Source organism: Microtus pennsylvanicus, chromosome 11 (genome assembly GCF_037038515.1).
Source record: "Microtus pennsylvanicus isolate mMicPen1 chromosome 11, mMicPen1.hap1, whole genome shotgun sequence".
Classification (NCBI taxonomy): domain Eukaryota; kingdom Metazoa; phylum Chordata; class Mammalia; order Rodentia; family Cricetidae; genus Microtus; species Microtus pennsylvanicus.
In genome coordinates this window covers 4,958,937-4,981,689 of record NC_134589.1, presented here as the reverse complement: position 1 = coordinate 4,981,689, position 22,753 = coordinate 4,958,937, and the positions used below count along the sequence as shown (strand labels likewise).

Sequence of the window (22,753 nt, the reverse complement as noted above, 5' to 3'; positions counted from 1 at the left end):
ATAAAGGAAGGAAGGAAGGAAGGAAGGAAGGAAGGAAGGAAGGAAGGAAGGAAGGAGAAAGAAAAAGGAAGAAAGGAAGAAAGGAAGGAAGGAAGGAGGAAGGAAGGAAGGAAGGAAGGAAGGAAGGAAGGAAGGAAGGAAGGAAGGAAGAAAGAAAGAAAGAAAGAAAGAAAGAAAGGATGGAAGGAGGAAAAGAAAATGAATCTAGAGTCTCCTATGGCAAGAGGCCGAGGAAGATCTGACAGGTCATCCAGTGATGCCTGTTTATGGGCAGTGTTCAGTGTTCTCACGTGTAAGATTACACATCCAGTAATGTGTAACTGGATGAGAGACAAGCCTTCTTGTCTTTGAAAGCCCTTTGGAATGAAACCAAAATGTTTAAAGACAATGGGAAATACAATTCCGTGTGGATTATGTCATAGAGTATCCTGAGGAGGGTAGCGAGGGAAAAGCTTTGTTTGTACACATCCAAAGTATACAGGATTATCTCTACACTGACTCTGTCTGCAGGCAGATGCTCAGCTCTTGTGGGTGAACTAGTCCTAGTCTCAAAGACCCAAGCTTGGGTGTGGTGATGCACACCTGTCATCTGGTATGGCAGGCAAAAGGAGAATTGTGAGTCTGATGCCAGCCTGAACTATTTGGTGAGACCTTGCTTTCAAAACAAATTACGAAAGGTCTGCAGAGATGCTTTTTCACAGCTTCAGGTTTGGTTTCCAGCACCTACATGGCAGCTCGCAGGCATCTGCACCTTTAGTTCCAGGAGAAGTGATGCCCTCTTCTGACCTCCTCGGTCATCAGGCACATACATGCAGAAAAAAAAAAACCACTCATATGCATAAAATAAAAACAAATAACTTTGTGTGTCTGGAGAGATGCCTCAGCAGTTAAGAGCACTTGTTCTTCCAGAGAATCAGGGTTTATTTACCAGTATGTGGAGCAAAGACTGTCAGGGTTTTAATATGCTTAATGGCTAAGAAAAGAGGAAAGACAAGGAAAGGAGAACACAGAGTAAAGGAATTTAAAGAACTGATCATGCTTGATGTGTAGTAGATTCAGGTTAGCAAGTTTTATCCAATCACAGGTCCCAGATACAAAGTTGAATCTAGGGATCGCCACATATGGACAGTACAAAAATGTGATACAATCCTCAGTCGGCAATTCATGTCCAGGAACATGCTTAATTCTTTTCCCAGCAGCCCTGGAAACTAGGCATCAATATCATCCCCTCCCTCAGATACAGCACTGCTGTTTGACTAGCTTGGTAGACTTTCTGGGATCAACAGGAACTATTGGGAGGGAATGAGTATGAAAAACTCATCCCATTCTATCCCTAAGGTTTTGTGCTAGGAAGTGCTTTGCCACTGAGACACTCACACGGCTACCTCAGTCAGTAGAGCATGAGAATCTTAATCTCAGGGTCATGGGTTCATGCCCCACATTGGGCACCAGAGGTAGCACAAATTCTAATTGGTCTTAATAATAAAATCCCAGAGTCAGATAGTGAGGTAAATTCTGAAAGATCAGAGAAGTAAAGGAACCAGTAAAGAAAGATATTTTACCGCTATTAAACCCTCATATCAAAGTGGGAAAGATGCTGTCTCCATGAAAGCATGCTTCTGGGATGTCATGACGGCTTTGCACTGTTAGGAGCAAAGAAATGGTTGGAAGCAGAATCATTATTGACATGTCATGGGACACTTACTTCTTATAGTTTAGACCCAGGTTCAGGACAGAATTAACTGCTAGGATTGTTGATCTTTGTCCCCAGAGATGTGCTACAGAGCTATAGTAACAAGAACCCAGGAAATTTCCAGCTCAGAACCTGGAGCTGAGAGGGCTACACATGAGATAAATTGACCTTAACTGTAGGGCTTAGAGGAGGTCACAGGCAGGGATATTATAGAAGCTGGACCCTAAAACCTCATCTGAGTTCAGCCCAGGCTATGGAGCAAGCAAACTGAGATATAAGGAACAATGGCAAACAGAATGAAAAACATCTCTCCCAGAAAATTCAAGGCAATTATTAAAAAAATAGATTTTCATTCATAAAGAATTTCTGGGGAAAGTAATAAAATTTGTTGAAGTGTAGAGATATTTTAGATCTGGGGGTCTATTGAAAGCATTTTTAAGCAGTCATTGTACTGGTAACAATGACAGTTGGAAACAAGAGAAAAAGAATGAATGAAGGAGAAACAAATATATACATTCAAAATATATAAAAAACATATTCAAAATCTTTATCAATTATCATAGTGAAACAGTTTTATTTTTCTAGGCTGGACATGCCTATTACTGCCCTAGGGCTGAGTGGCTGTAACCATCCATACGAGAAGCTCATAAGATCAGTGTTATTAACAATCCCCACAGAAGGAGACTGAAGGGCCATAGCTCATGAGACCTTCATCAGGTCTCCTTCAGATTTCTTCCAATGATCACTGTTGATAATGTAAGCAATTGATTGGGGTGGGATTTCTTGGTGGGGTCATCAAGATGCTCAAGCTACCTCCCAGTGATGTAGCTGCCCTTTGAGCCATCCCTCTTACTAGAAGTAACTACAGAAACCTCATAAGTTCACTTTTTAGACTTGAATGGAATTATTTCTTTGGTATGTGGATGATCTAACTAGGGGTGTTAGTCCATTCGTTATGATCTCTCAGGAAAAAAAAATCACCCAACAAATATCAACTATTTGGTGATGTAGATTTTCCCAAACACTTAAAACATGACTCTGATCTGAGTAGCTGACACCCTTGCATGCAGAAACCATATGTATGAGTTTGTGTGTTTGTGTGTGTGTGTTTGTGCATATATATATATATATATATATATATATATATATATATATATACACACACACGCGCGCGCAACAGAGACAGAGGTCCTGCTTTGTGATGTTAATCTAAGAACTGCCTACTGAAAGTATACGGCTACAAATTTAATACCCTTATCAACAAGAATATTTTGTCACTAATATTTTTAACAATAGGCACCATCGTGGGACTATTTGTTTGAAATTTGTGTAATCAAAGGGTTTGCGGAGGAATTTCCTGCATTTGTTCAGGAATTGGGCTAGATAACTCTGAAGTTCTCTTTTAACAAAAAGATGCTAAAGGGTTTCATGTGGCGAAATTTTCATCAACAAGCGCGCACTATTTACTGCAGTATTAGGAGATGAACAGTTGTGAGTCGCTGTCTAAGAGGATTAAAATTAAAAGTGTCACAAAGACTTCATCATCTTATTAGGATCCAAGCACTGGAATCGTCTGATGTCAAAGGAGAATTGTGAGCTTTGCTGTCACATCAACAGGAAATGTCACTTCCTTTCTTGCCTGGTTGCTATCTTTGCTTTTGATCAGTGTTGACTTTTATAGTTTAGTTAACTTGTTTTCTTTCTTTTTTTTTTAATTTTGCGATCTGCCTGTAGCACAAACCTTAAAAACAAATCAACAATAGGATAAGAAACAGTTCCCATGTGATTTGTGATTTTCTGAGCAACCATTAAGAAAAACTCAGGAAGTCATATGTGGTAGCACATACTAATTAACACAGTGCTTGGGAATCTACATCATGGGTTCTAGTTCAGATGCGGGTACTTAAAGAGACTCTGTCTTTTAAAAAAAAAAGAGCAAAACAAACACACGCTACAGGAAATGCTCAAGAACCACAAATTATTCTGGGCCAGTAGCTTTTGGGCTCCAGGTGTCCCAATCCCCTGTGAGGCTAGAGGTACTTCCTCTCATAAATGAGTAAAATTCGGGTGTTTTTTTTTTATATCTATACCTGTATCTGTACCAATGTACACACACACACACACACACAAACACCGTCTGTGTCCTATGAAGGGTTTCTCATGTTCTAATCACCTAATACAGCAGATACATCATTTCTCAAACCAAATATTGTCTTCACTTTTGCCAGTCAGCACTGATTGTAATGGACAGACTGATTCGCATTTAAACCTCATCATGACCACTTACTTCATGTAACCCAGACTAGTTACTTTACTCCTTGAAAATAGGTAATTACAAAAACTAAATTGGAGAGCCCCGTGGAGTAACAAGAAGTCCTGTCAATGTTTAGAAGTTGTATACTAAGCTTAAGTACTTGAGTCAAACAAGGGCTGACCTGAAACAATCACATGTCAATCAGAGATGAAGCTATTGGGCAGATTTACTCAATAGTGGATGCTTTGATATGAACCAGCTTAAAAGATCAAAATATAAAATGGTTAATCTTTATTACACCATTACCAGAAGAGAATGTGCCTGGCCCTAAATCATCTTGCTTCTTCCTCATGCCAGCCCATCCCTACATACCATCTCTGACCTCAGCTACATCACTAACCACAGAGACTGCTCATCAGCAGAATGAGGCCCAGGGGTGCAACACAGCTACTGAAGCAAAAGCCATGGCAGCAACACATCACAGTCGATAATGCTGCTACAAGTACCTTTTGAAAAACTCTACCTTCCCTACTGCATATTCACAACTAGTTGATATTTTTCTCAAAGCTGAGAACAAAGTGTATGTCCTTGATTCTTGGATCTGAGTCATTTGTTGGAATATCACTCTGAGTTCAGCTATTAAATTAAGTCACTCTTTGCACTAGAATTTCCCTCTTCTTGAATATGGAGCTAATGGAAATTATCTTCATGTAGTTTGTGGTCTTTATGTGCCAGGTACGGTATCAGTAGAGATTATATACTATCTAGGGACCGATACTGTTAAAGGTTTTTCTGAAGGTGGTGGGGAGAAACTGAAAAACTTGGAAAGGTCACTCTTGTTAAGCAGTCAATTCTGACTGGACGGTAAGCTTTTGGGAGCACTGCAAACACTGTCTAAGCCTCCTCTGAGTTCTTAGGATGATTTAAAGACTCACAGGAATCAAAGGGAGCTTTTGGAAGGCAAAGATTCATGTGACCAATAAGATGTTTACTGCCAAATCCATGATCCTGTACCTACAATAGCCTTAGAATCGCCACACAGTCCAACTGCTTTCTTTCTGATTCTGTTTTTCTCTACTAGTGAAATGGAAACTTGCAGACAAGGGATAGCCTGAGTATTATTTTCTCGATAGCGTCAGTTGAAATAAAGTAATTAATAGAAGCAATTAATGGAAGGTAAACATTAAATTTTAGAAAGCCTGGTCATCATTTGTCCCTAAACAGGTTCCCGTGTTTAGGGGTCGGGTGTGTTACTCTTCACAACCAGTGGTTGCTTTATGCACATATTCTAATAATCATAATCCATTCCCATACTTCTAGTTGTGAAGAAGTAACTGTGAAAAAACCACTGCAGAAGCAGAACTTATCACACAGTTTCAAGCCCTTCAGATTCTTTGTTGTCACTTGGAGGCAGTGGAAGGGTGACAAAGATGTACAGCATAGCTTTGTTTTATGAATGCCTCTTTGTACGGGAAATTAAAGACTCACTTCTTCCACACCAGCCCCATCAAGCAGCAAAAATAACATCCCACCGGTGAAGTCACTCCTCTTTAGTCTCCCTCTGTCTGAATGTTGCTCTTCTTAAAAAAAAAAATATCTATAAACTGCACGTTACAGTCTTAGTCTGTTTGGTTTGGTACTCCCTAGAGATGATAGGAAAGAAAAAAAGAATTCCCAGTCATCGGCCTTGTAATTATAAAACATGACTGCATAGACCATGGAAGATGCAGGTGCCCATTAAAAGCCTGAACGCAGAAAGCATGAGCTTAAAGGAACAGATGAGTGAGTGAGTAACTCAGGCTTAGATCACTTTGTATATGACGGCAAGCTCTTACCTTAGTTACAGAACCCAAACCCTGGGACCTTTTCATCTTCACCACGACTGCAGCGGACACATCTCATGCTCTTTTCTCTGTGCCCTTCTAGTTCACTCTCTGAGGCTGTCAGCACCTACCACACCACCATGGAGATGAGAAACCCCAGAGCAGAATCTCGCTCTTTTTTGCCTTTCCGGACACATTCAGTGCAGACAAAAGCCAGAGTTCTCGGCGGCGTTTACTCGAGTGAATCGACACTTTCTTTAACTGGTTCCCATGCCTACTCATGGTAGAGAAGCTTGCCAAAGGGGACTGACAGAAAACAAGAAGCCAGGGGAAATATCCTTTCTCTCTGCTCATTTACAACTCAGTCTTTTGATTGCAACTCTAGGAGCCTGTTAGATCACAAGAATCTCTCAAATTACCAAGTGGCCACATGCTGCCCCCGAAACATCACATTGACCCAGAAGGCTGAATCGTCTCGTGCTGACATCCCTGGGCTGGTACAACTTCATCCAAGTCTGATCTTCTTAAGTGTAGGCTCTCTGTTACTGTGACAGTAAATTTTTCTGGGAAAGCACACACCCTGTCTGACGATGTAACCCTATACCAAAGGCAAACAGCCTCTTGCCCAATCATTACACATGGTCTCCAAGGTAGTAGGTGACCCTAGGAAAATTATCAACAACCTTGGTATTAATTCCAAGGACGTCAGATGTTTTCTGAGAAGCTGCTTTCATTTCATATAGTTGAGTCACTTGCTCGTTGTCCAGCTCTCATTCATTACGAAGGTTTACCCTTTTAAGTAATTACTCATGAAAATGTTGACGTTTTAAAGAAACAAGTGAATGCTGATGAATTCACAGAAAAGGGAGAGGAGGAGTTTTGATATGAGAGACCCGGTTTAGTAGTGATATTTGGGTGGAGTAAATTGAATATGCTCATCAACCAAATAGACAAGTCAAGAGCTAACAGTTCAGAAGTCCAGACTAGAAGTTAAAACCAGAAGGTATTGCTATATATTTGGCATTTGCAGTCATGGGAAGTGGCACAGAAGAATTCAGACTTAGTTAGAGGAGAGAAGGGATCCATGACTACTGGTGGTAAATACACCAGTGTGAGGCTGGAACAAGGAAGAGGATCCGCAAGAGAAGACCTAGAGAATTGTTCCACACAGAACTAATAAAATATAGTACACCAAGGAAGGTTGGCAGAGGCTAGGGAATACCATCATTGTCAGGTATGGAAGACAGCTAAAGATGACATGACACCTTGGTATTGAACGGTGGTATTTCACGGTGAGATGCCCCAGGTGACCTGGTGAAAAAAAAAGTTACTATTTTGGAAACAAAGCCCTCATTAGACGACAAGCAAGTAGGAGCGGTGTGGGAGATTATAGAGAGAGAGGAGGCACCAAGGTTTTACAGGGCTCCGCGCTTGAACGGAGTAGAAAACTGGGATGGTCAGAAAACCATGTGGGAAAGAAGAGAGGCTTGTTTCTTTGGGAAAGAGAGATTTGTTGGTTTATCTTTAATTAAGTCCTTGGTAATTTTGCAAATTATATCAGTTTGTTTTAACATGCACACTCTTTATTATACTTTCACACCAGCTAAACCCTTTCTTCTTCCAACATTACCTCTCTTTATTTTATGTTGAGAGCGTGTGTGTGACCCAGAGTTTAATTGGGATTGTTTGCATGAGCATGGTGTGCCTAAGTACCCAGTGCTAACACTTTCCTACTGAGACACTGGCTGCCGATGGCTTCTTAGAGTTGGGTAGGGACTCCTGGGCAATGAGAGAGGTGACCATTTGTCACTGAAAATGTTTTCAAATGATTAATTTTCTTAATTAAGTTGATGTCTTGACTCTTGTGTATCATTTGTTCTAAAACCAGGTTCTTTTGGTAAATATGGAGAAGGTGTCTTTATTCCTATGGTTTTATTTAAAAAAATCACAGATAATGAAGACAATGCTAATATTAGAGCCATCATTGAGCCTTGTGAATCTGATGTTACTAACCACTTGTTTAAATGGTTTACAATAAGCGAATTATCTCATCTACTACTTTCATCTTAATCAATTTACTGAAAATACTATTTTTGTTTCTTAAGTAATGATTGTTTTGACACATGTAAAATAAGATAAACTATAGAATATAAATCTCCCAATTTTCGTAATCATTAAGATAATCCTCTTATTCATGTACAAACTAACCATTACCTTCTACTAAGCCATATGTTCATTTAAAACATCTATTAGCATAGAGTCATTGCTTAATGTTTATTTCTCAAAGGTCAGAATAATTACATGAATTAATAAAGCACTTAAAAGAACAACAATTGCAATTATTTTCTTTGAGAGTGGTCTGGAACTTTTATATTTGAAAATAAAATTTAAAGGAGCTTAATATTTACACATTTAATTTGTTTACCATTTTAAACCAATATGTGTGTCTGTGTGCACATATGTGCATACACGTTTGTGTGTCTGTGTACGTATATACCTATTTCATGTAGCTCTTAGTAGAAGTAAATAAATAATATTCGAAAAATAGTTGAAACAGTAGCAGACGAAGTAAATGCTGTCAGGATCATTGTGAAATTATTCTAATTGGAAGGCTAGGGAGGAGGATGCCTTCCAGTGGCTGGGTGAGTGGTTGGGATTAATTTTTTTCTCTAAGCATTGACAGGAAATGGGGGAACTGCAAAAAGAACAACAAGAACAACAAAAAACCATATAGAGCAGACAAGTGTCAGGTATAAATAAAGTTATGCAAATAAAACACACTGATCACTGATTTTGAAAAAAAGAAAAAACTCTGCCAGTTATACTTCTGGTAATGCTATGACAACTATATAATTTGATATAGTAATTCTACTTTTTTTTTGGTGTTTTGAGACAGGGAAAGTAATTTCTGTTGACTTTGAGAAAGGATCTCATGAATGGTAGGCTGGACTCAAACTTGCTATGGGACCTTGGAGGACCTTGAGCTTCTGAGCCTCCTGCTTCCACCGCCCTAGTGCAAGGATGGCAGGAGCCTGGCACCGCCACCACCTTCACAACTCTGGGTTTCTGCAGTCCTGGGGACAGATAGAACACAGGACTTCATTCACAGCAAGTCAGCATGAATTCTCCCAATTAACTTCTACCTCGAGCCCAGGTTTCAGTAATTTTAAATAAGATAATTAAAAAAAAAACTGACTATTTTTACACAGCACCATGCCCATATGAATAATGGACAAAAATGTTAACTTTAGCCTGATTTTCAATACTCAGTGAAAATGCTGGAGTTGTTGCACCGGTCCCAGCCTCTGCTGATTGACCGAAACAGATTGCGCAGGTGCCATGTTTTGCTGGCCTGAGAACTTCCTGTTATTCTATCTGCAGGGTTTACACTAGGATGTGGAGGAAGTACTTACGGTTCCCATCAGTAAACAGGGTGTCCCACTTGAATGTCTTTCCCACTGCTTAAGATCCTCACGCCTGTTGCACTTTGCTGATACACTTCACTTCCAGTGACCAGGAAATGCTGAAGTGAAGTACATTATCCTGATAAATGTTAGCCTCTGAAATCATGCATAAGACACCGGCGAAATGTTTACTTCCTCTTAGATGAGCGAAAACATTTAATTTTAGAACAGAACACCAAAGTGCTCCATGCACTTCTGGGTGGAGCTTTTATTTAGGAATTTGGATGATTTTTTTTTAACAGTTGGTTGGTGTTCCTCCCTGCCAAACTTACACAGTATCAGGCAAAGACCTTTTGAGAATGGACAAACTGACAGATCAAGGGATGAGCTGAGATTATTCAGCATATCACATCAGTCATGGGAATATGAAAATAAGACTCTATCATCTGTGCCTCCTCTGTAATGTCCCTTTCAAATAGCTTTCAGAGTCTTATTTATATAGTTCTCACAGACAGGAGTTTCAGTCTTGCCCATGTGGTCTGTTTGTTTTATGGCAACTCTACACAATTAAAGACGAAGTCTTCCTCAGACTCGGAAAGAAGTGTGCCTTCTTGTAGATGTCACAAACTTTTCTGTATTCCCACTGTCCCCAAACTGTTGCAAAACAAGCCTTGCGGCACTTCCAATTCTCAGTTTTTCCATCAAATAAAAAAGAGAATCTTGTGGTCACATCTTACCTTCTAACACAGACTTCAATTCTTCTAGGAATGAAAAATACACAAGTTTTTCATTATTTCCAGTGTTCATAGTAATCATTTAACCTGTCATTTGATTATATGGGACAAATGTTATAGCTCTAAGTCATTAAAGAAAGGTGTGTGCCAACAAGAATTGCTGGTCATATTGTCAATTCGCTCATAAGCTGTGGTTGGGACCATGTAGTACTGGCAGTAAAACTCAAAACCTTAGTCACACCAAACAAACATTCTATTGATGTGGGAGTCCCTTTTGTTTGCTTTGAATATGATTGGTTAATTAATAAAGAAAACTGGTTTGGCCTGATAGGGCAAACTAATAGAGGTAGACAGGGAAAACTAAACTGAATGCTGGGAGAGAAGGGCAGAGTCAGAGAGAAGCCATATAGCCCTGTCAGAGACAGACACTGGTTAGAATCTTGCCGGTAAGCCACAGCCACGTGGTGTTACACAGATTACTAGAAATGGGTTAAATTAAGATGTAAGAGTTAGCCAATAAGAAGTTAGAGCTAATGGATCAAACAATGTTTTTAAATAATATAGTTTCTGTGTGGTTATTTTGGTCCTGGCAGCTGGAATGAACAAGTGGCCTCCTTCTACATTCTACCACTGAGCTACAACTCCAGCCTTGTTCTGGTATATTTTAACAACTCTCTTACAGAAAACATAAAGGACTGATTTGTAAGATTTCCAATCTCTGGGGTATAAATATTCCATTCATGGCCAGTCACAAATAATTTTATAGTTTTTGTGTTGTATATATTCCAATCATGGCTGATTTCAAGTTAAAAAATATGAGATCTCAGGATAGGGCAGGAGCTGGTAAGATATCTGAAAAAACTAGGGCCTATGAGCTGAGGGTTTAGTTTCTCTTCACATGTTCTTGGGGTACCTCTTAAAGTGCAATGTAAGCTGGGCACAGAAGCAAATTCCAGTAATCTCAGCAGCTGGAAATGCTAAGGCAAAGAAAAGAGATATGCACAAAGATCAGTTATTGGGCTACCGAGTCTCATGTGGCTGTAACTAAATACTGGTTGTTGTTGTTGTTTTAAGAGGAAGGAAAAAGAAATGGCATTTAGCAAGATCTGTGCTTGCATGTACTTGCATGAAGTTTGTCTTGTGAAAAATAAAATCAAAAAAAAATCAAAAAGTCATGACTGATGGTAAAATCTTAAAATGTTTCCATGAAATTCAGCTAATGCTCAAGCCCTTATCAGGAGTTAAGGAAAATCCATACACACTGAGCTTAGATGTCTCCTTATGACTAAGCTTATTTTATATCCAGTCTTTTCTACTCTGGAAAACGCTCCTCTTTTCTTAAAAGTGTGAATGTGTTTGCTTTTTTGGTTTTGAGTGTATTCACTCTCCAGTAGCTACTTGCTGAATCACAGTTTCCCAAGGGTGCAATTCACACCCTTCCTCTGTTCGTACTGAATGAAACTGATGGAGATGAACCGTGTGATGATCCCTGAATAGGAATCAGCAGGTCAAAGGAGCATGTTTACTTGGTTTCGTCTCTAGATCAGTTAATGGGTGAAATATTATGAAGAGCTGAGGTGGTGAACAGACCCTGGCAATCATTCTAAACTGCTGGGATTATTCTCATTATTCCCATGGAGAATGAAAATCCTTTGATCAGGAGACTAGGACAAGCTAAAGAGAATATCAGCAAAATGTGTGTGTGTGTGTGTGTGTGTGTGTGTGTGTGTGTGCATGTATGTGTGTGTATATCCACTGGAGGGTAGGGTGAGGGAATGTATGGATTATGTACACATTCCTGTGTTTGTGTGTACTTGTTTATGAAGGCCAGAGATCAACATTAAGCATCTTCTTCAATTGTTTTCCATTGTTTGGCCTTTTATGCAAGTCCTAGGAATCCCTACCCCGGTCTTCATGATTTCACAGCAGGCGATAGACTGGTTTGCCAGGTCTCCAATCCCAAAGATAACGTGTTGATGCTACACTGAAGTTTCTGGGCTGAGGAGAATGGTTAAACCAATTACACAGGAGATGAACACATGAGTAAGGAGAATATTACATAATTTCAGAGAATAAAGAAAGGGAATACATTCTGGAAATGCTTAGAAGTCAGCTAGGGAATCCACAGCAATAAGAAGTCCATGAGGAAAGGAGGCAGAAGGGAAAGACAGTGGAAGAGCAGAGGCAGTAGAAAGTGTGATGAGAATCCCAATGATTCCAAGGACCTTGGTTGAGAATTTAACCATGGAAGTGTCACGTCTACAACAGCAACGTTTCAAGGCATAAGTCAGTGTCTTGAAATGTAGAGGGGTTCAAAAGAGAACAGAAAACATTTACTAAATCCAAACTAGCCATGTCTTCAGTTGGCTGTACTTCTGAAATATTATATTTCAAACATAGGTTTGTCTGTGGTCCAAAAGGAAGAAAACGCCACAGGCTGAGTGGCATGAAGTACATACATGGCATTATTTTCTCGTAGGAAGGGTGCTGAGTAGAGGCAAGAGGAGCAATAGATTTAAAGAGAGTGGAAAATATTTGAAGAAGACAAGGCTGGAAATTTGGAAAGTTTGTCCTGTGAGTCTCCTTTGGTGGTCTGCATTTAGTCAGGCTTCTTAGACTCTGGAAGAATACAAGAGTCTGGAAAAACTATTCCAGGTGCTCCCTTCGCCATCACCACTGCCCTTGCCACTTCTCTGGAAATCCACCAGACTAAATAAACATTTTAATAAGTCACTCACTCCATTTTCAGTTTCTAGCTTGGCTATGAACTAGCCTTTGTGATAAGATCAATGAAGTTACCACAAACTATCTGCTCCAAAAATGATTGCTACAGACCCCTAGGCACAAGCCTCTGCTATCAGGGAAGAGGCGTGAGCTCAAAAACACTGTGATTGCTGCTGTCCTTTGTGAAGAAAATGTAATTCGGTAAAGCAGCAGCAAGCTTCCCCCACTCTACCCAGGTGAGGTCATGTCTCTTTTGAGATTGAACAGCTAATTGTATCTGGGATCACAGTTGCAGAAAATGCAAATAAAATGCCCAGAGATGCTTCCTTTGTTTGACTCAGAATTTAAATGCGCACGCAGCATGACTCTAAAATGGGTATTTCATGGTGCTATAATAATGTGTTAAATTGCTGTAGAATTCAACAAAACAATAGATAATGTTTTGTACATCAGGACATGCTTGACTCTGGTTCTCTGTGCTTGTCTATTCTTCCAGAATAGAATATTTCAAAAGTAAGTTCGTCTCCATTCCAAAAAGTAAAACTACTACCTAAATACCTCGGCCAAGACATTACCTGTGATCTGCTCAAACAGTAGAAACCACAGGGAATGTACAAGTCAAACAAACCCCCAATTGCATAACATCAAACCTTGCTGGGTCCAATGCTTCATTTACAGTATAGCGGAGGGTCTTCCTCTCCTAAGTGGTGAGCACAGCATAGTGATTCTACACAGCATTCAATACTTAGGTTTTCTTGCAGCAGTGCTTGTCTGTTGCCTTATAAAATCTGACACGTTATCCAGTTCATGGAAATTTTCAGGCCTTAGCAAGTCTTAACACGAAATGCTGAAAGATTCACTTTAAAAATATGTTGTTTGGAAATGTAAGCGTGGATTCTGATGTAATGACAATACGAACAGCTATAATTTATTTGAATAAGTGCCTGCGTATTGAAGTTTGGTCACTGATTTACAGAATGTAAGTTTTAAATCTTAAGAAACCTCATACACTCAGTACCAAGGTCACTATAGCAATTTTTACATTAACAACATGCAGCTTCAGTGGGTTAATACGTTATTTTAATGCCACACAATGAACAGAAATTCTTTATTGAAATTGAAATCATCCAATAGATGCCATGCACACAATTCTCAGAGAATCAGGAAAAAAAAGACATTCTTAAAGAAATAGAACCAATCTCCTTTAGAGTTCTGTCAAGGAGTCTTAAAGAGAACCCCCAAACCATAGAGACCATTGGTGTTGCCTCATGTCTTCGAGTAAAAGAAAGCAAGCCTTACAGCTAAGGGTACCACACACTTCACACACAGACCTTGGAGTGACTGTTCCGGATGTGAGGTCTCCTCCACCCTGAAGTCTAGACTTCTCAGTGTTGTGAGGAGTTATCTGCAAACTATCAAGGGATAAAATAAATCAATAGTGCTACCTAAATGTGCCACCTATGAGCCACAACAGAGACCAGCATGGTACGATACTAAAATGTGATGTGGGAGTGTCATATATCAATCTGTTGATTTCATTGGTTATTTAATAAAGAAACTGCTTGGCCTGATAGGTTAGAACATAGGTGGGTGGAATAAACAGAACAGAATGCTGGGAGGAAGAGGAAGTGAGACAGACGCCATGCCGCCCCTCTCCAGGGCAGACACGATGAAGCAAGCTGCCAGGTCAGACATGCTGAATCTTTCCTGGTAAGACTGGTGCTACACAGATTACTAAATATGGGTTAGGCAAGATGTGAGAATTAGCCATTAAGAGGCTAGAACTAATGGACCAAGCAATGTTTAAAAGAATACAGTTTCCATGTAATTATTTCGGGGCATAAGTTAGCCAGGCGGCTGGGAGCCGGGTGGCAAGAAGCAGCCCGCAGCTCCCTACTACAAAAATGTGCAATACTGGACCTTATATCCAGGTGGTAAACAAATGCCATCTAACTGGGCTTAATTAATACCTGGCACTGTAAACATCATCAAATACCCATGACTGGCAAGGCCATGAAACCTAGATAATACTGCCATGTTTCCAAACCAGAGTACACTCTAATTGCATGCTAACTATCTATTCCTGTGTCCACAGATGAGTATATCCCTTACCCATCCCACATCAGAGAGGCTTCTCTTTGAGCAGTTGGAGATTATTACAGAAAACCACAACTGGTCAAAATGCAGAGATGAACTGACCATGGGATGCCCTCCCTCTATCAATACATTTACAACACAATCCCTCTACCAAAGACATGGAAGAAGCAGGATATCTGCTTCAAGATAATTTTCTAAATAAAAACAATAAAATAAAAGATATGAAATAGAGGGTGAGCCTTAGGGAGGAAAGGGTGGAGCTGAGAGGAATTGGAGGAAGGAGTAGAGGGTGAATATGGTCAAGATAGGTTGTATGAAGTTCTCAAAGAGTAGAAATATTAAAATATTAAAAATAGAAATAGAGTCAAGTTAAGTTATTTGCAGGTGACTTGATAATTTCGAAGTAGTTCCACAAATGAATAGCCTCTCAAAGAATAATATATATAGGAAACTAAGGTGCAGTTTTGCTGAGATATCTAGGAAGTGAACTGACCAAATAACCATGCATCTCAGCTAGTTCAAGAGAATCTTGTTCTAAAGGTCAAGCAGCTCCAACCATGTATCTGCCATTTAAAATTATTGACGCCACATTTGCTGCCTAGTTGGCCCTAAATTATCTTCTTACTTAGCCAGAGTTAATCTTCCATTTATTTATTTCTGTGCAGAAAGCATGATAGACTGTGAAAATAGGCAAAGATCATGCCAATCACAAGTAGGAGACATTTGTCTGCAGCTCTGTCCCAAATCAGTTATCACTTTTATTGGGCAAAGATGCAAAGGTATACAGGGATATGGGGAAACATTATGGTAGGGGGTAAAGAGAGTTCTTCAGGTGTCCTCTAATCAATGGCTGTTGGCCACAGAAGCTGGATCTAAGCCAATCAGAAGCAGAGCAGACATCCGTGAGCTTAGTTTAAGAGTATCACCTCTGTTTCTGCTGTGTTCTGGGTGAAAAACAGGGGGTCTTGGAGTCATTGTTCTAAGTCTAACCATATATCGACCATTGCTACGAAGACTGCCTTGGACTTTCTTAGATTGTTTGTTATGGGTTTGAGCTGCATTGCTTTGTGTGACCTGGCTGCTGTCCGTTTGTACACTCATCCTTTGTAAGTAATGAGACAATAAAGTATGGAATGAATGGGGCACTAATTAAACAAAACGCTCTCCCTAAAATGGCCCTCTCCATTCAGGTAACACCAGAGAATTAATTATTCAGAAACATCCATGGCAATATGAATCAAAAATATATTTAATAACTCAGTTATTTTAAGGTAACTTTTGCTTAGAAATATAAATATCTATTAGTCAACATACTGAAGCTTGATGGATTTAATTGTATTTACATCTTCTGGATTCTGGATTTTTTTTCCCTCCTCACATTGTGTGTGTGTGTGTGTGTGTGTAGGTTTGAGCTTCTCTCTGACTCTGCCCTTCTTTTTCTCAGCATTCAGTTTAGTTTTCCCTGCCTACCTCTATTCCCTGTGCAGGCCCAAGACAGTTTCTTTATTAACCAATGGTATTCACAGCATACAGAGGGGAATCCCACATCATGCCCATTCAGTTCACGGGTTATAGACACGAGCTTACAGAATTGTTTTTTTACATGAGTGCTAGTGATCTGGCCTGAGGATCTGGGTTCTTGTGCAGCAAGCACATTAGTCACCGAGGTATCTCTCCAGTCCAATTTTCTTATCTTAAGAAATCTATTACAACAATGCTCAATGACTCTGACATTTTGAGGACAATTTCTATGGCTCCTCCATGCAGTCTTTGGAAAGCAGTGGTTCCTGCCATTTTTCAGGACTATAAACACTCCCATGTCAACATGCCTTGTTATTGGAAACATAATCTGCCTAGTTTTTCGTTACTTTCAAGAGTGATGCTTTTCAAGAGCCCCAAATTGTTTTAAACCTGTGGATGGGCATGGCATGACAAACTCATGCTTCATCAAATCTCTCAACTGAAGAATTATAATCACTAAAGTCAGGAAAATCTATTTTACCATTTCCAAATTTCTGACGGCTGTTGGTCCAGCTCATTTTTTTTTTTTGCTACTAAATCTGTACAATGGATGGAAGCGATCATTTTCATCTTTTGCAGCACTTTTTCCCATCAGTGAAGTATCACAGTAAACCATATACACTTTTGACTATAAGTTCAAGTTCTCTCAACTTTTGTAATTTGCTCTGATTTACAGAGTTATCCATGTGGATGTTATCTCTCACAGAAATATTGTTGAAATTCTCATCTCTGCTAACCCCCTTACTGTCTGCTTTTGCTTCCGTGAAAACAAGGACCTGAAAGCAGCCTTGTCCAAAAGACTTGCTTGAGTCAGATGTTCCATGCAGTGCTCCTGGAGGCTCACTCTGAAGGGTAACATTAAGCAAATGCAAATGTTGCTATTGTTTTTTCTCTTTAAGCTGCAGATGGAAAATATTGAGGAAGCTAAATAATGCTGGCTGTGGGGACCCGTGGGAAGTTTGAGAAGAAAATCTGAGTCATGGGTTCCTGCATCAACATCCAAATCACTATGTTATCCCTCTTTGGAGGATAACTATTTATAAGAAAGCTTCATGTCCCCTATATACATGGTCAATTGTTCCTTTTATTTTCTATTTTTATTTGGTCTTTTCCCCTGTGGAACATGTCCTTCCATTTTGTTTATCACTAGGATGAAGACAGCTTATTAACGTCTAATCAGAACTACCATCCTTCTAAAAAGAAAAAGGAGGAGGAGGAGGAGGAGGAGGATAATAACAACAAATAAAGCCAGAAGTAGGAGAGGAAGTGTTCTCACCTACTATTACCTTCTATACAGTAGACTTTACTTCTGTGAACATGACTTTATTCATGATTTTTTTTTAATTTTGTTCTTATAGGTGTTTTGCCCACATGTGATGTATATGGACCACATTCATGCAGTGCCCTTGGAGGCCAGAAGAAAGGGTGGAAATCCCATGAACTGAAGTTATAGACTTCAGTTAGATTAAGATCTGGGCGCTGGGAGCTGAACCTGGGTCCTCTACAAGTGTTGTAATTGCTTTTAACTGAGCCTGATATGACCCGATCTAGGAGAGTCTGCGCATGTTCTCGGGTCTCAGGTTAAGATGTGTTCATCAGACTGGGTTTTAGTTTGCCATGACTGATGTTCTGTAAGAAGGCAGTCCAGTCCTTGACTCAAGTTCACGGGTGGAAGCCTGTTCTAGTTTCAAAGCTGTCGCTGTGATAAAACACCTTGACTAAAACTAAAATCAGACATAGGTGAGGAAGAGTTTATTTGTTTACCATTCCACATGTTCCAGTAGTCTGGCCCACATCTATGTATAGCAGCAACTGCTGGGTTATTAAAAACAATAACAAAATGTGAGGTCAGGTTTGGGATAAACTTTTAATCCTAGCACTAGGCAGACAGAGGCAAGTAGATCTCTGTCAGGTCACGATGGTCTCCAAAGCATGTTCCAGGCCAGCCAGAGCTATGTAGTGAGGCCATGACTGAATAAATAAGAAAACAAAAAGACATATGGGGGAAGATGCAAAGAGGCAAAATTGGGAGTGGCTTGCATATCTCAAGAATAAGGACAAATTATTTTAATATTGTGACTTGAACATACCGCATACACTGTACTGTTGGTACATAGGGCTATAAAACAGAATTCAGACCATTAAAAAAAAAGTACCTGAGAAAATTTAAGTCTAAGCATTTTTTTTTGACCTTAGTTCCTCAAGTATTTGTGTACAATTGTATCCAGCCAAATAAGGACAATCTATTTTCCTAGTCACTGAAGGCCTTTGAGAGAAAAAAAAAGTGGTGGACTTTCTCCTTATCTTAGAGCTTTCAGGCCTGTAGAATTTTCTTTAAAGGGAAAAACAACAACTCAGAACAATTTCCCCATTCAGTCATGAAATCACTACCATCAGCCTTTCTCCAAGTACCCTTTGGACAGAAGCAGCAACAAACAGGTTCTTACCAGATTGCCTGCCCTGTTCCAGCAGCACAGATACTTTGACAGGAAGATAAGTAAATGATTAAGTTCTGAGTAGAGTCTGAAGACTAAATGCTCCAAAGGAGGAAGTAGCATTCCTTGGGTACAGTGAACCAGGCAGAGGAGGCCAGGCAGACGTGGATTCCACTCCTGTCCCTCTCACGATCTCTTTCATTAAAGCGCCAAGACAGAATTTAGTACTAGACCCAGAGGGACAGGCAGGAACAGGTGTTTCTAGGGTTAACATGTCGGTGGTATCATATTCTTTCTTTGTCTTGAGTACAATGTACTTGCAGATTTCAAAACATTCAGAGCTGTGTGTTCTGTATAAATATTGGGGTAATAAACGGTCATCTCTTTATCTACACATAGATTTGGTAAACAGAGATTTAAAAGAATTGTTACATGCAGTTAGAGTCCTGTTTATGGCTAAATATTTTCCCTCGTTTCAAGCAAGTTAAACTTACTGCATGGTATGCCCTAGGGTTGTGAATTCCCAAAGTCACGAACACCGTGTCGTTTTACACTTCAGTAATTTGGACACTGTCTTTCCTAAGTCAAAAATATCACTTTAGAGTAGTGCAGAAATAAATAACAAAATGCCATGGCAAGGAGGGACAACTTGAAGAACCAGAGCATAAATACAAACTGCTCTTATTTCTGGTCATCAGAAACTATTACCGAAAGTAGACACAACTCAGTTCTAAAACAAAGCATAGGCAGTCAGTTGATACAGCTCCCCACCCCTCAGCTCATGCTATAGAACACCGCCCACCGAAGGGACCCCATAAATGACAAAACATAGCCCTTAAGACCCAGCACAAAACCTGATGCATGGTGAACATTTAACAACTGTTCTCGCCTTTGTCGATGTGGCAAGATGAGTCCAAAGGAAAAAAAGAAGTAAGAATCAGAAGCATGAATTAGCTTTTTTATTTATGGTGTGTATGTGCTTCTAGATTCCATCTAGCAACATTATTGATTTTACTAAATGGTTTTATTATAGCCCTTAAAAACACCGATAAAATTAATACTATTGCTACTGGACATAGGAAGGTTGTAGATAAGCAAAGTGACTGCTTGCAGAAGGAAAGAAGATAAAGCCCCCATGTGTTTGGAGGAAAACAAGACTAAACTCCCTTTGGGATAAGAGTTTTTGAATTTTCATTTATAATTTTTTTTGTAAAAGTGGGACTTTTAACTTATTTATATAATTTATGGTTTAATAAATTGCAGGTCATTCAAACCATGAGACTGAAATCAGCCTATGGAGTCAAAGTATTGGAATATAAAATCTAGAATTACATGAACAGCCCATGAGGTAAAGGTGACAAAGGAAAGGGTCGTATCTAGCTCATGCTTCCTCCCCCACCCACCCAAAGTGCCTATGTGGGGCACAAAAGAAAGGAACACATCAAGGAGCTTCGTTTGCCTCCTTTTCAATGGCAGACACTAACCACTTTGAATATAGTCAGTGTGCCCATAGATAATCCAGATACATAGTGACATTACCAATCAGTCCTAAGCTAAGAAGGCTACTGTATCCAAGAAAGGTAACTCTCTTGCTGTTCTTGTACACAATAAAACCAATTTTAAAGAATTATTTAGATTTAATCCTTGCCATGAACTTAATGCCCTGGAGAAGTTTTCATTTCCAACATGCTGGCTGTATTTCTCTCTCTAACCACATCTCCACCTGAGAGCCCTGAGGCCTGATTGTCAGGGACCCAGTTTCCAAAGACAGCTCTGTATCAGTACTTTGTCCTACACCTGATCGCCAAACTTCAGTGTGTGCCACAGTCTTGGGGTTGCTGCACTGACCTCTGTCCCCAGAGTTGTGGATGACCAGGTCAGGGCCTAGGAATCTGCATTTCTTACAAGTTCCCACAGGATGCTGATGCTGCTCCACACTGAGAATATGCTCCACACCTAGATATGACCATGTAGTTCATAGGTAAGAAGTGTAGGATAAACTTCTTTCTGGTTCTAAATAGCATCCTGAGAATACACCAAGAAGGCGCCTGTTTGACTGTAAGGGTTCCTCAATGCAAACATTCACAGAGGGGAAAATGTACGGTTATGTTTAGATGGTGAATGAATGAGTAGTAGATACTGTAGTTCAAGCTCCCGGGTCTGTGACATACCATCTTATCACTAAATTAATTTGATGATTAGTGTTTAATATAGTAAGAATTCTAACACCAAGAGTCATTTTGATTAGTACATGTGTCAAGTTAATGGTTGCTAGTGGGGACAGGGTTTACTAGACTAGAACTTTCTCTGAGGATCTAGAGACAGATAATAGTTTCTGCGCATGAGAGACATTTTCTTCAGTAGTGTAGCTACTGTTAAGTTTTACATGCTCTTATATACAACCCCTTATCCATATTCCTATACACAGCCTTAAGTAAATTAATTAGCTTAATTGGATTACACACACGAAGAGATGTGGAAATAAGAAGGGGACTAGTAGAGGCTCAGAAGGAGTGAGAGGGGACAGGAGAAACCTAAAGGGGTGACTATGGTAAAAAAAAAATAAATTATATACATATATGAGAATGTCATCACGCTGATTTTAAAAGCTCACCAAATATGCTAAGCAGTGTAAAAAAATTTTCAAAGCTCCACCATGCCACCGCAAATGCCATTTGTTATTTTCAGTGAGAATCAAAACAGAAACGAACTAAAGATGGACCAAGAAAGAATAAAACTACGCCAGTAAAGGAACTGATCTTTAGTTTAAAAGCTGAGCTGACGTGAAAGGAAATGACAAAGAAGTTTATTAGACCCTCAGAGGCTGTGTCATCTTTAAAATGACTGAACTAATGGTTTGCAGGGTAGGACAACACAGTGTCCTCTTCCAATAATACTTGTTTTCAACTAAGAATATAAACATCCTTATTTTCCCCGAGGTGATCATACAAGTGCCATTGCTTTAGCAACAGTTCAGGTTGTACTCTTGCTTTCTTAAGTGCTGTGGTTTTCTGTCAATCTGAAAGTATTTCGTTTTTAAAACTGTCGGTTTTGCAGGCTGTTGGATTTTTTGGAAGTTCATTGAGAAAATATCATTATGACTTCATATATAATATACTTTGGGATATAAATAAATTTATTTATAATATGAATATACTTTGGGACAGAAAAATTCATGCAGTCAGCAGCATACAAAACCTTAGCAGGTGACTGCATACCACTGTTGTTATTTGCCATTAACGAGTTGCCATGTTAAGATAAAATGTGATCTTTGCCCTTATTTTCTCATGAAAATCTAGTGGTGATGACCCAGAAGCAGCAACTTTAAAGTAATATACATGTGCTATTAATGTTGTATTGGATTAGGGAGAAACCTTTCTTCCTAAACTAAGAAACCTACCAAACACTCCTGAATTCTTTTAAGCACATTTCTTCATCCCCAAATGGTGTGGCAGTTGAATATTTGATATTCAGCCCATCAGACTGGCACACATCATAAAGAACACAAGAAGCAAGAGGATTTTTCCACATCAATGAAATATTATTTCCTTTCGATTGGATATTATATTTGCTCACGGAGTCAAAATTCCCGTTGATTTGTGTCCCTGAAGTTTTGTTTGCAGTTATAGCTTTTGATGTGAATGGCAAGCCCTGCACTGGTACATCAGAGACTGTACCTGCTCCACAAAATACAGATATAGCCATTTTTATTTTCCATCTGCTTGTTGTTGTCATTGTTATTTTTAATGCCTTGGTAGTAAATGAGCTCTTTAGTGTTTGGCATGTGTTGTGGCTTGAAAATGAAGTGTCCTTTTCTGGTTAATGTTTTGGCCAATTGTTTCCCAGCCGGTGGCACTATATTGGGAAGTTGAGAAACCTAGATGAGCCCCAGCTGGTGGAAGTAGGTCAGGAGGTGTGGGTCTTTGAAGATAATGCGTAGCACGAAAGATGAAAACCCAGAGACAGATATTGGGGTTCAACCTGAAGATCAGAAAAGCAGCCAGCCACTGACTCTTACCTCTACCTCAGATTGAAAATGGCGATCCTGTATCCACGAATCCTCAGAAG

General features: G+C 39.6%; 1 protein-coding gene and 1 long non-coding RNA gene across 2 annotated transcripts in view; one reads left to right on the top strand and one right to left on the bottom strand.

Moving 5' to 3' along the window:
* The window catches only part of LOC142859705 (uncharacterized), a 57,764-nt gene extending 51,150 nt beyond the window's left edge, over positions 1 to 6,614 (top strand). The window contains exon 4 of the long non-coding RNA XR_012912233.1: positions 5,874 to 6,614. This is a non-coding gene — a long non-coding RNA (uncharacterized LOC142859705). The remainder of the gene's footprint in view (positions 1 to 5,873) is intronic.
* Positions 1 to 22,753, bottom strand: part of Kcnj16 (potassium inwardly rectifying channel subfamily J member 16) — a 56,881-nt gene that overhangs the window by 20,199 nt on the left and 13,929 nt on the right. The window lies entirely within an intron of this gene.